This window comes from Caretta caretta, chromosome 1 (genome assembly GCF_965140235.1).
Source record: "Caretta caretta isolate rCarCar2 chromosome 1, rCarCar1.hap1, whole genome shotgun sequence".
NCBI classification, from domain to species: Eukaryota; Metazoa; Chordata; order Testudines; family Cheloniidae; genus Caretta; species Caretta caretta.
Genome location: NC_134206.1, coordinates 309058759 through 309073006, shown reverse-complemented (window position 1 = coordinate 309073006; position 14248 = coordinate 309058759).

Sequence of the window (14248 nt, the reverse complement as noted above, 5' to 3'; positions counted from 1 at the left end):
GGCCCTGCCACACCCTGCTCCCAAAAAAGGCAGTGGAGAGGGTCTTCCAAGCTGCCTAGAGTGGCTGAGTGGGATGCAGCCAATCAGGGTCCAGCAGTCTAGTACAAGAAGAGCTGCAGGGCCATAGGGAGTTTAGTTCCTTGCTGGAGCTGAAGGAGTGTGGATGGTTGACAGAGCTACAGGATCTTGGATAAGGTAGTGCTGCCAGAAGCCAGGGAGAGCAAGAAGGAGACCTGAGCTGGTTGCTGGAGACTCCATCTGGCCCTGAGTTAAGGGTGAAGACAGTACAAGGTGGCGGGGAAGTGGCTCAGGGGATTAGAGCAGCAGCATGACTTCGATAAAGGGACACAGCAGATAGCTGCTATCTACAGAACACTGCGGGAAGTGGCCTGGACAGCAAAGCACACCAGAGGGGGAACTGAACTATAGTAACCCAGCTGGAGAGCTGTAGCCCGGAAGCCCCAAAAGGATGAAGACATTGTCCCCGAAGAAGGGCCAATCAGAGAGAGAGAGAGAGTGTGTGTGGGTGTGTGTGTGCACGCACAGGTATGCACTCGGCCAAGGGGGCACTCACAAGAGGTGAGTGCACCCTGTTACTGTTCTAATTATTTTCAGCTTTAGAAGAAAATTATTCTTTACTAACTGCATCTGATAAATAGTTTTGAGCCGAAAAAGAAGGGCACTTGCCTTGAAAGATTTAATTGCAGTATGAAGTTTGGCCAATTCTTGGTTTTCACAGTGTTTTATCTATCCCTCATTCACACCAGCTATTAGGGTGTTATCTTCTGAACCTGCCCCAATGATATTGGTGGAGTTTTACCATGCACTTGAATGGGAACAGGAGCAGAGCCTTATACAGTTGAATAAAAAAACCCAAAAACTTACATTTCTAACCTAAAGGATGGAGGAGTTTTATTATAGAATACAAATCATGCCAATTTCTATGAGATTTGTGATGCTTCTGAGGTAGCATATTGATAAAAGCTTGTTATTTAATTTAAATGGATATAAAGTGACAGGATTCCAACAATTAAGGCAAAAATATATTTCAGTTGATTTTGATTTTGTTACTATAATAGGTAACCTTGGTAAAACAGCATTGTTTTCACTTTTATTTGCCCATCTTTTTAATTAATTATAAACAAAGTATTATAGAGTCCTTTCAAATTAAAATGTTTAACTATTAAGTCAAGTTTTGACTTTTCCTGTGTCCTTCTTTGTGTCCTACTTCTGTAGAGGTAATACTATTCATGACAGGGCTGTCAATTAATTGCAGTTACCTCACATAATTAACTCAAATTAATTGCACTGTTAAACAATAGAATACCATTTGAAATTAAATATTTTGGATGCTTTTCTACATTTTCAAATATATTGATTTCAGTTATAACAGTGTACAGTGTTCACTTATTTTCAATTACAAATATTTGCACTGTAAAAATGATAAACAAAAGATAGTATTTAGTTCCCCCATTACAAGTACTGTAGTGAAATGTCTTTATTGTGAAATTGCAATTTACAAATGTAGATTTTTAGTACATAATTGCACTCAAACAAAACAATGTAAAACTTTAGAGCCTACAAGTCCACTCAGTCCTACTTCTTGTTCAGCCAATTGCTAACACAAACAAGTTTGTTTACATTTACGAGAGATAATGCTGCCCACTTATTTACAATGTCACCAGAAAGTGAGAACAGGCATTTGCATGGCACTTTTGTAGCTGGCGTTGCAAGGTATTTATGTGCCAGATATGCTAAACATTCGTAGGCCCCTTCATGCTTCAGCCATCATTCCAGAGGACATGCTTCCATGCTGATGACACTCGTTAAAAAAAGAATGCATTAAATAAATTTGTGACTGAACTCTGGGGGGAGAATTGTATGTCCTCTGCTCTGTTCTATCCACATTCTGACATATATTTCATGTTATAGCAGTCTTGGATGATGACCCAGCACATGTTGTTCATTTTAAGTACACTTTCACTGAAGATTTGACAAAACGCAAAGAAGGTACCAACGTGAGATTTCTAAAGATAGATGCAGCAGTTGACCCAAGGTTTAAGAATCTGAAGTGCCTTCCAAAATCTGAGAGGGACGAGGTGTGGAGCATGCGTTCAAAAGTCTTAAAAGAGTAACACTCCAATGCAGAAACTACAGAACTCGAACCACCAAAAAAGAAAATCAATCTTCTGCTGCTGGCATCTGACTGAAATGATGAAAATGAACATGCATCGGTCCGCACTGCTTTAGGTAGTTATCGAGCAGAACCAGTTATCAGCATGGACGCATGTCCTCTGGAATGGTTGAAGCATGAAGGGACATATGAATCTTTAGCGCATTTAGCACATAAATATCTTGCGACTCCAGCTACAACAATGCCATGTGAACACCTGTTCTCACTTTCAAGTGACATTGTAAACAAGAAGCAGGCAGCATTATCTCTTGCAAATATAAACTTTGTATGAGCAAGAAATAGGACTGAGTGGACTTGTAGGCTCTAACATTTTACATTGTTTTGTTTTTGAGTCCAGGTGTTTCTTTTTTACATAATTCTACATTTTGTAAGTGTGATTTTCATGATATAGAGATTGCACTACAGTACTTGTAATGGGGGAAATGAAATACTATTTTGTTTCTTACAATGAAATTATTTGTAATAAAAATAGAGTATTGTACATTTTGTATTGTGTTGTAAATGAAATCAATTTGAAAATTTAGAAAACATCCAAAATATTTAAATTGTATTCCATTATTGTTTAACAGCATGATTAATCATTTGTTTTTTAATCCCTTAACAGCCCTAGTTAAAAGATGAAGTCTTGTTAGCCCAACTTCCTGCCAGTGCAGGATTGTTTCCTACTGTACTTCAACCACTGGCTGGGCCAGTCTATTTTTTTCCATCTGCCAAATGATGAAGCTTCATTACTTCTCTTATGAAATGATCTAGGCAAATATACCATTGTCAAGAGGTTCTTTCTGAGAAGCTTAATTTCCCCCCTTTCTAAAATTCATCCCCTTATTCCTACATACCCCCCTTTCATTATGCTATGTCGCTTCTCTTCCTCCTCGGTGTTTATGCTTTCAAATAGCTGTAGACAGTATCATACATCCCCCACATTTGTCACTTAACCAAGCTATTATATTTAATTATTTTATCTTCTCACACCAGTCAGTCCCTCTAGGCCCCTAATCCTTTTTGTTCCTCTTTTCTGAATTCCCTCCATCTTGTCAATTCGTTAAGTAATGAAGTACTTGATATGATAATGTGATATAATATTCCAAGTCACACTAGAGCAATATAGTGTGTTCTGACCAAGTCCACAGAGAAGCTAGGAAAACACCAACTTCAAGCTCATCTAACTGAAACTAACATTTTAGACCCAGCACAGTTTGGATTCAAGCCAGAACATGGAACTGAAACTGTTTTAGTGGCACAGATGGATGATCTCCTGTCAGTTGATAGAGGATAGAAATCTGTTCTCATCCTCCTGGACCTCTGCAACATTTGACACTGTTGACCATGAGATACTGCTGTCTTGCCTGAGAGAGACTGTGGGAGTCCAGGGTAACACAGGAAAATGGTTTGAGTCCTTCCTGGAGGGAGGCAAAAATAACTATGGGAAACAGCATCTCCACCACTAGACTCCTCACTTGAAGATTTGCACAAGGATCAATTCTCTCTTCAGTCCTTTTCAATATCTACATACAACCAGTAGGTGAACTGGTCGGACAACATGGATTCAAGTCCCAGAAGTATGCAGGTGGTACACAGCTCTATTTATCCTTCATCACATATGACCACACCACTACCACAAAGATGTCCCAGTCTTTGGACAAGATCAGCTCATGGATGAACAACAGCTGGCTGAAACTGAACCAAAGAAAAACAGAGGAATTGCCCATTATTAAACTTGTTCCCCAGGTAGATTGTAATCCAGTCATCCATTAACCTTCTCTTTGTTAAAATAAATGGATTGAGCTTCTTGAGTTTATCACCATAAAACATGTTTTCTAATCCTTTTTATCACTATTGTGGCTCTTCTCTGAACCCTTTCCAATTTATCAACATCCTTCTTGAATTGTGGACCCCAGAACTGGACACAGTATTGAGGTTGCACTAGTGCCACATACAGAGTAACATAACTGTTGCACTCCTCTTGAGATTCCCCTTTTTACGCATCCAAGGATTGCATTAGTGCTTTTGGCCAAGTATCGCTCTGGAAGCTTCTGTTCAGTCTATTATCCACCGTGACCCCCAAATCTTTTTTCAAGGTCATTGCTTCACAGGATAGAGTTCCCTATCGTGTAAGTATGGCCGACATTCTATGTCCTAGAGTTAGACTATTGTGTTATAATAATCTGAGAAAGGATCATTAGAATCATTAAGAGCCAATTCCTGTTGCTATTGGAGACAGTGGCAAAATTCTACTCACTTAAATAAGAACAGGATCTGGGCCTTACTCTCCAGCCTAACTAAAATCACCATTTTACAGTAAAGCTATTTTCCTGACTGAATTGTGTGTGTGTGTGTGTGTGTGTGTGTGTGTGTGTGTGTAAGAAATAACAAATCTTTGTGCATTAGTAACAACATTGATGTTTTTATTTTTCTAGTTTATTAATAAACTAGTAATTTTTTCTCTGGTTTTCAGTTTTTGCGTTCTCATAACTTGCTTCTATTTTAAGGGAAAAGTGGATTTTAATCATGGATTCAGAAGTGTAGGCGTGGAAGGGACCTCAAAAAGTCAGCTAGTCCATCCCCCTGCACTCAAGGCAGGACTCTGTAATAACTAGACCATTCCTGACGGGTGTTTGTCTAACCTGTTCTTAAAAACCTCCAGTGATGGGGATTCCACAACCTCCCTCAGCAATTTGTTCCAGTTCTTAACAACACTGACAGTCAAGAAACTTCCTTTGCTGTAATTTAAGCCCATTGCTTCTTGTCCTATCCTCAGAGGTTAAGAAAAACAATTTTTCAGCCTTCTCCTTGTAACAACCTTTTATGTATTTGAAAACGTATGTCCCCTTGCAGTCTTCTCTTCAGACTAAATAAACCCATTTTTTTCAATCTTTCCTCTTTTCCATCATGTTTTCTATACCCTTAACCATTTTTGTTGCTCTTCTCTGGACTTTCTCGAATTTGTCCACATCTTTCCTGAAATGTGGTGCCCAAAACTGGACACAATACTCCAGCTGAGGCCTTATCAGCGTACAGTGGAGTACAAGAATTACTTTTCATGTCTTGCTTACAACACTCCTGCTAATACATCCCAGAATGATGTTTGTTTTTTTTAACAACAGTATTACATTGGTGACTCATTTAGCTTGTGATCCACTATGACCCCTAGATCCCTTTCCGCAGTACTGCTTCTTAGGCAGTCATTTCCTATTTTGTGTGTGTGCAGCTGATTGTTCCTTCCTAAGTACTTTGCATTTGTCCTTACTGAATTATTGTTATTGTCGCCTCCCCCTCCCCATTGAGTAATGGGCCTACCCTCTCCTTTGTCTTCCTTTTGATTCAAATGTATTTGTAGAATGTTTTCTTGTTACACTTTGTCTCCGGATAATTTAATCTTATTTTGTGCTTTGGCCTTTCTAATTTTGTCCCTACATACTGGTGTTATTTGTTTATATTCACCCTTTGTAATTTGACCTAGTTTCCACTTTTTGTAGGACTCTTTTGAGTTTCAGATCATTGAAGATCTCCTGGTTAAGCCAGGATGGCCTCGTGTCATACTTCCTATCTTTCCTACACAGTGGGGTAGTTTGCTCTTTTGCCCTTAATAATCTCTTTGAAAAACTGCCAAGTCTCTTGAATTGTTTTTCTCCTTAGACTTGCTTCCCATGGGATCTTACCTACTAGCTCCCTGATTTTGCTAAAGTCTGCCTTCTTGAAATGCATTATGCTAACTCATTGGCTTTTTCATTAAAGATCTTCCCCAGAAATGGTGTTTGTTATTTTTGGTTGCAGCTCATCATATGGGACTTTTGTGGCACTGTTGTGGTTTCTTTGTTAACAGGGTCTGTCAATTTGCGTGGTTTTATCAAAAAATAGGGTTTATTTGATTTTTCTGGACTGGCTTCTAACAGCTGCTGTATACAGAGAATTCTGGAATTAAATGCTTCATTTTCCCACTGATTCCATTTTCCTTTTGATGATTATGATGAAGCTTATTTTTTAGAAACAAGGTTGCTTTTGTAACATATGCAGTTCACAAATGTATTAGCTTTTTAACTGCAGTTTGTCCTAATAAGAGGCTAAGCCTGTAAGATGCAGAGCACTCATCTCCCATTGCCTTCAGTACTACACGGGGAGTTAAGGGTGATCAGACCTGAGCCTCTCCATATATAAAACTGATTAAGTCTAGCTGTTTCTCTTTAAAACTTTGAGAAACAGCTATAAAATATTTGAATAATATAGCTAGTATGTTAGATCCTCTTCTAATGAAATTCCCCTAATTATTCTCATATCTTGAATTCCATACACGGTTCAATACACTAATACCTGGATCTAATATAAAATTGCCATTGTGGCTATAATAATTATGTGATTTGTTAATTAGTTCAGTTACAAGTTAAAGAATTAAAGAAACATTTTCACTGTTTAAGAATCTTCTCAACACTCTGGAGCAATATTAAAAGTTACCCAATCAAAGGAAAAACCAATAATTAATTTTGAGAGCCTGATCCTGAAAAAAGGGAAGATGAAGTCAATGAGAGGGTGAACAAGGAACACAAGACTGGGCCCTAACTGGTAGTTAGATAACTAATAATAAACTTTCATTAGAACTTGAAATATCATTGACTAATGCATGCATGTCACTTTGAGACATATCAATAATGTAGCATTAAATCTGCTTCTAAAAGCCAATCCCTCCTCATTGGCCAGCTTCCACCTTTTGAGATAAAGGCTCTCAAAGACAATAGGAGGAAATACAAATGACAATATTCTACTGTGCTTTCATGCTCCATCATGACAATGGACTGATTAAGCATCTTAATGTTGCTGAAAAAATGACTGCGGATTTAGATATTTATCTACAATTTCCAGTTTTACCATAATTAAAAGAGGCAGAGTTTTTACTTCCCTTTTGTTTCCAAAATAGTAAAGTTGCCTAAAGCTAGTTTCAAGACATTGTTTATCATAACAGCTCAAAAGACACTTCTCTAGCATATTTTTTTACTCTATATATTACAATTATAAAAATAAAACTGCTGGTACAGATCATACCTGTTTAGTGAAGCAAAGAACCGGTAATGTGAAGTTAAAACACCAAAATTGAGCATAAAGGTCATTCCCAGTATGCAATGTGTTTTGAATAAAACCTCGTCTTTGAAAACAAAGTTTATTTTGACAGTTCAGGCTTAGCTGTTCTAGATTAAAATAATTCACAGTATAATGTACCCCTGTGGGTGCCCATAAAGCATAAATCTTTGAATAGAGACAAACACCATATGCAATAACTTTCTCAATGGTCCCTCATCCACAATTATATGCAAAAATAGACTTCCTGGTTAACAGATACTGATTTCAAAAACCCTTATTACAATTTTATTGTTTGTCATTAAAAACACGAGCAGAAGATACAATTAAATATTGTGAGTATTAAATCTATTTAGGAAAAAAATGCCATAGATATTAAACAATCTGTAGAACCTGCCATCTAGGAAAAAATGATACTGTGGCTTGAGTTTTTCAAAAGGAAACAAATATGAGTTTTTTTTTAAATGCTACATTGATTATCAGGGCTGTAATAAGGAAAACCATTGTATGGACTTGTGGGGTTCACAAATTTTGCAGGCCACATGAAGCACTCTTCCTAAGCATCATGACAACCTCTGGAAGTGTCCAAAGATTTGAAGAGACTCTTATCTCTCTCATTATAATTCTGATTCACCAGAGCAGAAAAACTAACCTTACATGGCCACACAAGCTATTCTGGGATTTTCAAAGTTGTGGCGTTCAGCTGTAGCAATGATGGCTCATTTTGTAATAAAAGGCACAAACTCTACACCGACTGCTTTTTCAGAACTCCTGCCCATGCTAATCAAAATTGATGCACATAACTTGGCCACTAGCATGACTGCATTCATGCCCATCTGTTAGTGTGGCATTCTGCCCACTCACAAGGTGTTATGTCAATTTCAATGAGGGCATAGATGCCAGCCCATGATGGAGTTAGAAGGCAGCAAATGCAGAAAATACTGTACATTAAAAACAGCAAAGAGTACTCTGTACTCTGTCCTTGGGGAATCCTGCAGGGGTTTGCAAGGTCTACATGATACTGTAGCAAACTCTGTTACAATGCATATGTCATCTGGCCTGAGCCTGAGAGAATGAAAATCCTGAAGGATCTACAGCAAATGTCAGAAATTTAGTGGTTTCTACCATGCCATCTTGCATATTAGAAAACATTTGTTTAGAAACAATGCCAAATTAAGGCCAAATATTTGATTGCATATGATCACATCTGTTGATGCTTAGAAGCAACATCCAATCAATGAATAGCTTTATCCTATCTCTTGTGGTCATAAACTAATCAAGTTTAATAAAAGGGGATGAAGAAATGTTCTTTCCTAGAGCCACCTGTAAACATGAGATGGAGAATGTGTTCTTGAATACCCTTGTATTACCAGGCATAAAGAGAGAGGTCTGAGCTGGCTGTCCTCCTATAAAGGGGCTGTGCTCCATGAAACACTGCAAAGGAAATTAGAATTGGATCCGCAAAGGGACTTATGTGTTGCAACACTGAGCGTTGCAATGGCAGCTTCTAGGTGCCTAGAAAATCACAGGAAAGAGAGCAACAAAGCCTTAGTTAGGTGCCTAGTCTCCCTATACAATGAATGGGGAGAGGTAGGTGCTTAAGAATGTGATCCACAAAAGCCAGCATATTAGGTAATGAGCCACCTAAATTAGCCAGTGGGAGGTGCCAACAAGAAGGGAGGGTGCTAAGCCCTGCCACTCTCAGGGAGATAGATGCCCAAGTCCAGGTTGTGGGGAGGTGCATCTCTCTGCTTGCCATCCACGGATTGGGAACCGTTCTCCTGGAGTCAGGCGGCTTACGTGCCTGTGTGCTTCGAGTAAGGCAGCAGTACACAACCTTTCGGAGGCAGTAATGTAGGTGTGGTGGGATTTTTTTATAAAGGAAATTTAGGTGCTGAGTGAGCTTAGGTGGCAGCTGAGCAGGAGTTTTGTGGATTGCAGGGGATCCTAAAACTAGGACTTAGGCACTAAAGTGTCTTTGTGGATCTGGGGCCCTACCAATTAGCTGGACTCCTGTAAGGATTCTCACACCAGTAATCATTCTTCCTCCTAGCAACAATAAAGGCCAGAGAGACTGTCCAGCATCAGAGGGGGGCAAAAAGTTCATGAAAGGATGTAAGTGGTATCCTTACAGCTATCTAGCAAAGTAGATGCCACATTACTACAATCTGGGGGAAAAGTAAGCAAATACAAAGGTCTGTTAGCTCCCTTTTTTTAAAAAAAGGTAGTGAAAAGGTTTTGCAAAAAACAGAGTTCAGGTAAGTGAGTTACATGGTGTCTAAAGGTATAGTACTGTAAATGTACACATATTTCATACTATAAGGGAGTTAACTAGCAAAAATACACTCTGTACTTTTCCATGTCTTCCTCCTGCCATTGCATAGTATGCATTTTCATTAAAGTTTTAACTGAGAAATTAGTTGTTCAACAGCCATAAAGAAGGATTTTATTCATTTATTTTTTTTATCAAGGAGATGTATTATTGGGAGGTCTAATTGGGGTCGTTAGGAAATGGAGCCAACAGAAAATAAGATAATTTTCTTTATGCATTCATTGTATCAGTTAATTAACACAGTAGTTCTCAAACTTTTTGATTCTGCAAACAACTTGATAAGAGAATTCCTCCAGTAGATCATTTTCTCTCCTAACATCACAGTCCTTAAGTTTGATTTTCAAAATGTTTAATTGTGAGGTCTATATAGAAGGGCTTTACATGCCACTGACAATTGACAAGCCCCTGCGTGAGAATCAGAGAGTTAGCCAGCCATCTGAAATTCAGCTTAAAGGATACAGATACCCCACAGTAATAACAGTCTGTCCATTTCCGCTATACTGAGCTACTTTAGTGACTTATAAATTTTTATTATTTTTTTACTTCAGTAGTATCCACAGGTTACTCAGAAAGTTTGTCAATACACTTCTGTCTTCCTGAAAAATCCACAAATGCAGTCTACAGGGTATAATGAATTCAATTCAGATTCTGGTGTTATTGTTGGAACAGTAAAGCAAGACCAATTTCAAACGTATCCTTGAGTTCCTCCAGGATGGTCTTTCAATGGGACTGGAAGCCAGTCCCCTCCAGAAAAATATCTTGACTAGTGCAATATGTTGCAAAAGGGGCAGCTGCCCTGGGTCTGGCAGTGGCCGGAGCCCCAGGCCCTTTTAAACTGCTGCCGGAGCCCCGGACAGTGCAGGCCAGGCAGCATGAATGGGCTGGCTGGGGGAGGCTGACCCCCCCAGCCTCACCCTTCCACCCAAGGCCCTGCCCCTTCTGGGAGCCTGCTCCAGGACCCCATACCGGTAAGAATTTTATATTACTTTCACCTGTGTCAGGAGCCCAGCTTTAGGTTCCTCTTTTTGAAAAGATTGGCCTAACTCTGTAAAAACAGTATGAACCTGAAAAAGAACATGTGGAATGACAAAAGTAATTGTAAGAACACTGTAGGGGACGGTAACCACAAGGCACCATAACAGTGTCTGCTCATTTTAAATAGTACGAAGGTTATGAAATAGTTGATAAACTTCGATGCATGAGTATACTTAAATAATGAATAAAGGTATTGTATGAGTAATCCCAAACAAAGCATGCCATGTGAAACTGAATGCCCACAGGGGCTTGCAAAATTGTACAAGTACATATGTGAAATGAATCAAGCACATTAATCAAAGGCTAACTACGAATAAGTAGTACTGATACAGAGGTTAGACTTGTGCAGTGGTGTCCTGCTGGTGTTGACCTGATCTGTGTAGGAGTAGAGATGACTCAAAATTACTTTATGTAAAGACCAGAAAACTTCAAAATGCAGTTTGCAAAAGAAAAAAAATAAGAAACTGGAATATTAAAAGGAACTCAGAGTTGTGCAAAGGAAATTATTCCACGCTGCATATACAAGTTTTGCAAAGACTGCAGAGCTGTGTATGGCAAAACAAGAGTCCAAGAAAATGGCCTGAGCAGGTATTTTTATCTGCTGCTTAAATCATTTAAATGAGGGTTGGGATGTCCCAAGGCGTTCACACATGCTTTTTAGTGCTAGTTAGCTCAAACATGCTTCCGGGAACGAAACACAATAATGGTGTGCAAATACAAAAGCACAGAGAAGTCATCCTACTTTCTCATTGGCCTGTGAAAAGTTATAAATGAAGCTACTGGATCACCTCATCTCTTTGTAGGAAGTGTAAGGACTGGAAGGGACCTTGAGAGGTCATCTAGTCCAGTCCCCTGCACTCATAGCAGGACTAAGTATTATCTAGACCATTCCTGACAGTTGTTTGTCTAAACTGCTCTTAAAATCTCCAATGATGGAGATTCCACAATTTCCCTAGGCAATTTATTCTAGTGCTTAACCACCCTGACAGTTAGGAAGTTTTTCCTAATGTCCAACCTAAGCCTCCCTTGTTGCAATTCAAGCCCATTACTACTTGTTCTATCCTCAGAGGAGAAGAAAAACAAGTTTTCTCCGTTCTCCTTGTAACAACCTTTTATGTACTTGAAAATGGTTATCATGTCCCCTCTCACTCTTCTACAGACTAAACAAACCCAAATCCATACACATACAATCCAAAACAAATCCATACACATTGTAAGGAGAGTGATCACTTTAGATAAGCTATTACCAGCAGGAGAGTGGGGTGGGAGGAGGTATTTTTTCATGCTTTGTGTGTATATAATAAGATCTTCTACACTTTCCACAGTATGCATCCGATGAAGTGAGCTGTAGCTCACGAAAGCTTATGCTCAAATAAATTGGTTAGTCTCTAAGGTGCCACAAGTACTCCTTTTCTTTTTCCAAATTTTTCAATCTTCCCATATATTTTCTAAACCTTTAATAATTTTTGTCGCTCTTCTCTGGACTCTCTCTAATTTGTCCACATCTTTCCTGAAATGTGACTCCCCAAACTGGACAAAATGCTCCAGTTGAGGCCTAATCAGTGCAGAGTAGAGCAGAAGTATTACTTCTTGTATCTTGCTTACAACACTCCTGCTAATACATCCCAGAATGATGTTAGCTTTTTTTGTAACAGTGTTACATTGACTCATATTTAGCTTGTGGTCCACTCTGACCCCCAGATCCCTTTCTGCAGTACTCCTTTCTAGGCAGTCATTTTCCATTTTGTATGTGTGCAACTGATTGTTCCTTCTTAAGTGGATTACTCTGTATTTGTCCTTATTGGATTTCATTCTAGTTACTTCAGACCATTTCTCCAGTTTGTTCAGATCATTTTGAGCACTTACAACCCCTCCCAGCTTGGTTTCATCAGCAAACCTTATAAGTTTACTCTCTATGCCATTATCTAAATAATTGATGAAGATATTGAACAAAACCGGACCCAGAACTGATCCCTGAGGGACCCCACTCGTTATGTCCTTCCAGTGTGCCTGTGAACCACTGATAACTATTCTCTGGGAATGGTTTTCCAACCAGTTTTACACCCACCTTAAAGTATCTCCATCTAGGTTGCATTTCCCTAGTTTGTTTATGAGAAGGTCATGCGAGATGGTATCAAAAGCATTACTAAAATCAAGATATATCACATCTACTGCTTCCCCCCCTCCACAAGGCTTGTACCAATTGATTCACATTAGCTTTTTGGAAAGGGAACCAGCAAATGGACTATCCATCAAAACTCAATATGAGAAACCTGAATCTTTAATAAATCACTTCTCACAAGTCAAAAGCATGTGCATAGGATGGGAGACTCAGAACTGGAGTCTTTGGCTGACCACCAAAAACATATCACATATAAGCACAGTGCAAACTAATTTTCTTTTAAGTTTCTAAAGCAAGAATATGGTGAAACAAGACTATAGCTTGAGCTCATCTACCTTGAAATGAACTGAAGTTTCTAACTACATAAAGGGAATTTCCAGTGAAAGTAGAAGCAGCTTTGAATAATCATGAACAGATATGTGTGACATTGTGTGTGCATGTACGAAAGAAACGAAGTGTTAGCTATAAGTTAGCATTGTCCAGGAAGGCAATTTTCAACTGAATTGTCACTTCAACAATTAAATAATTGTTCAAATATATAAATTCTCTAACCTGAGAATTGCTTTTGGTTGAACTGCCAATGAGAGTGCCAGAACATGCAATTGGAATAAAAGCTTGACTGGAAAATTGATGAGGACCTGTATTAAGAAGTAATAATTTCACATCATCATCAATATAAATTGTAATGTGACATGACATAAATGCAATTCTGGGCTGCATACAAGGAGGCATCATGTCATTCTTCTGTACATTTCTCCTCTCCTGTGACCATAGTTGGAATATTACATTCAGTTCTGGGCTCCTTGTTACCAGAAACAGATACAATAAAGGAAGTTCAGGGAAAAGTAATAAAAAATTAAAGGACTTATATATGTATGGCATTCTACAGATCCTTGGATGGCATAAATACGAACAAAGGAGAGGAATTAGAAGATGATATTATTAGAAGTGATTGAATGAAATTAAGAAAAGGTAAATATAGTTTAGATATCAGAAAAAACTTCTTCCTAACAGTATCTGTTAATCTTCTCCTAACATAAGGGAAATTATGGAAACCTCAGCAGTTGCTACTTTGGAAAAAGTAGACTCTATAAAACAATAGTAAATGTATGATGATGATCTCTTCCATCATATTCCATGATCCATTCAATTGTATGACAGAAGAGAATGGAACTTTCCATAAAGTTGTCACACTCAGTCCGTTTCTGGAAACTAGGATCTTATCCTTTAAAAAGAAACTTTACAAGAGGGCTTCACACTCATGGCTGTTACTGAGTCAATTGCTTCAAAATTCCATGTGGTAAACTATTACTATTTATAATTTGTATCAATGTAGAGGCTAGGAACCCAAGTCCTGAACTAAAACCCCCCTTCCCCTTGTGGTAGGCACTGTACAAACACAGAACAGAAAGACAGATGTTAGACTCTGACAAGTAAAACTTGCAGTTGAGCATATGGTACTATTCAGAGCTTTTAAGATGCAAGCACTGTTTTGCCT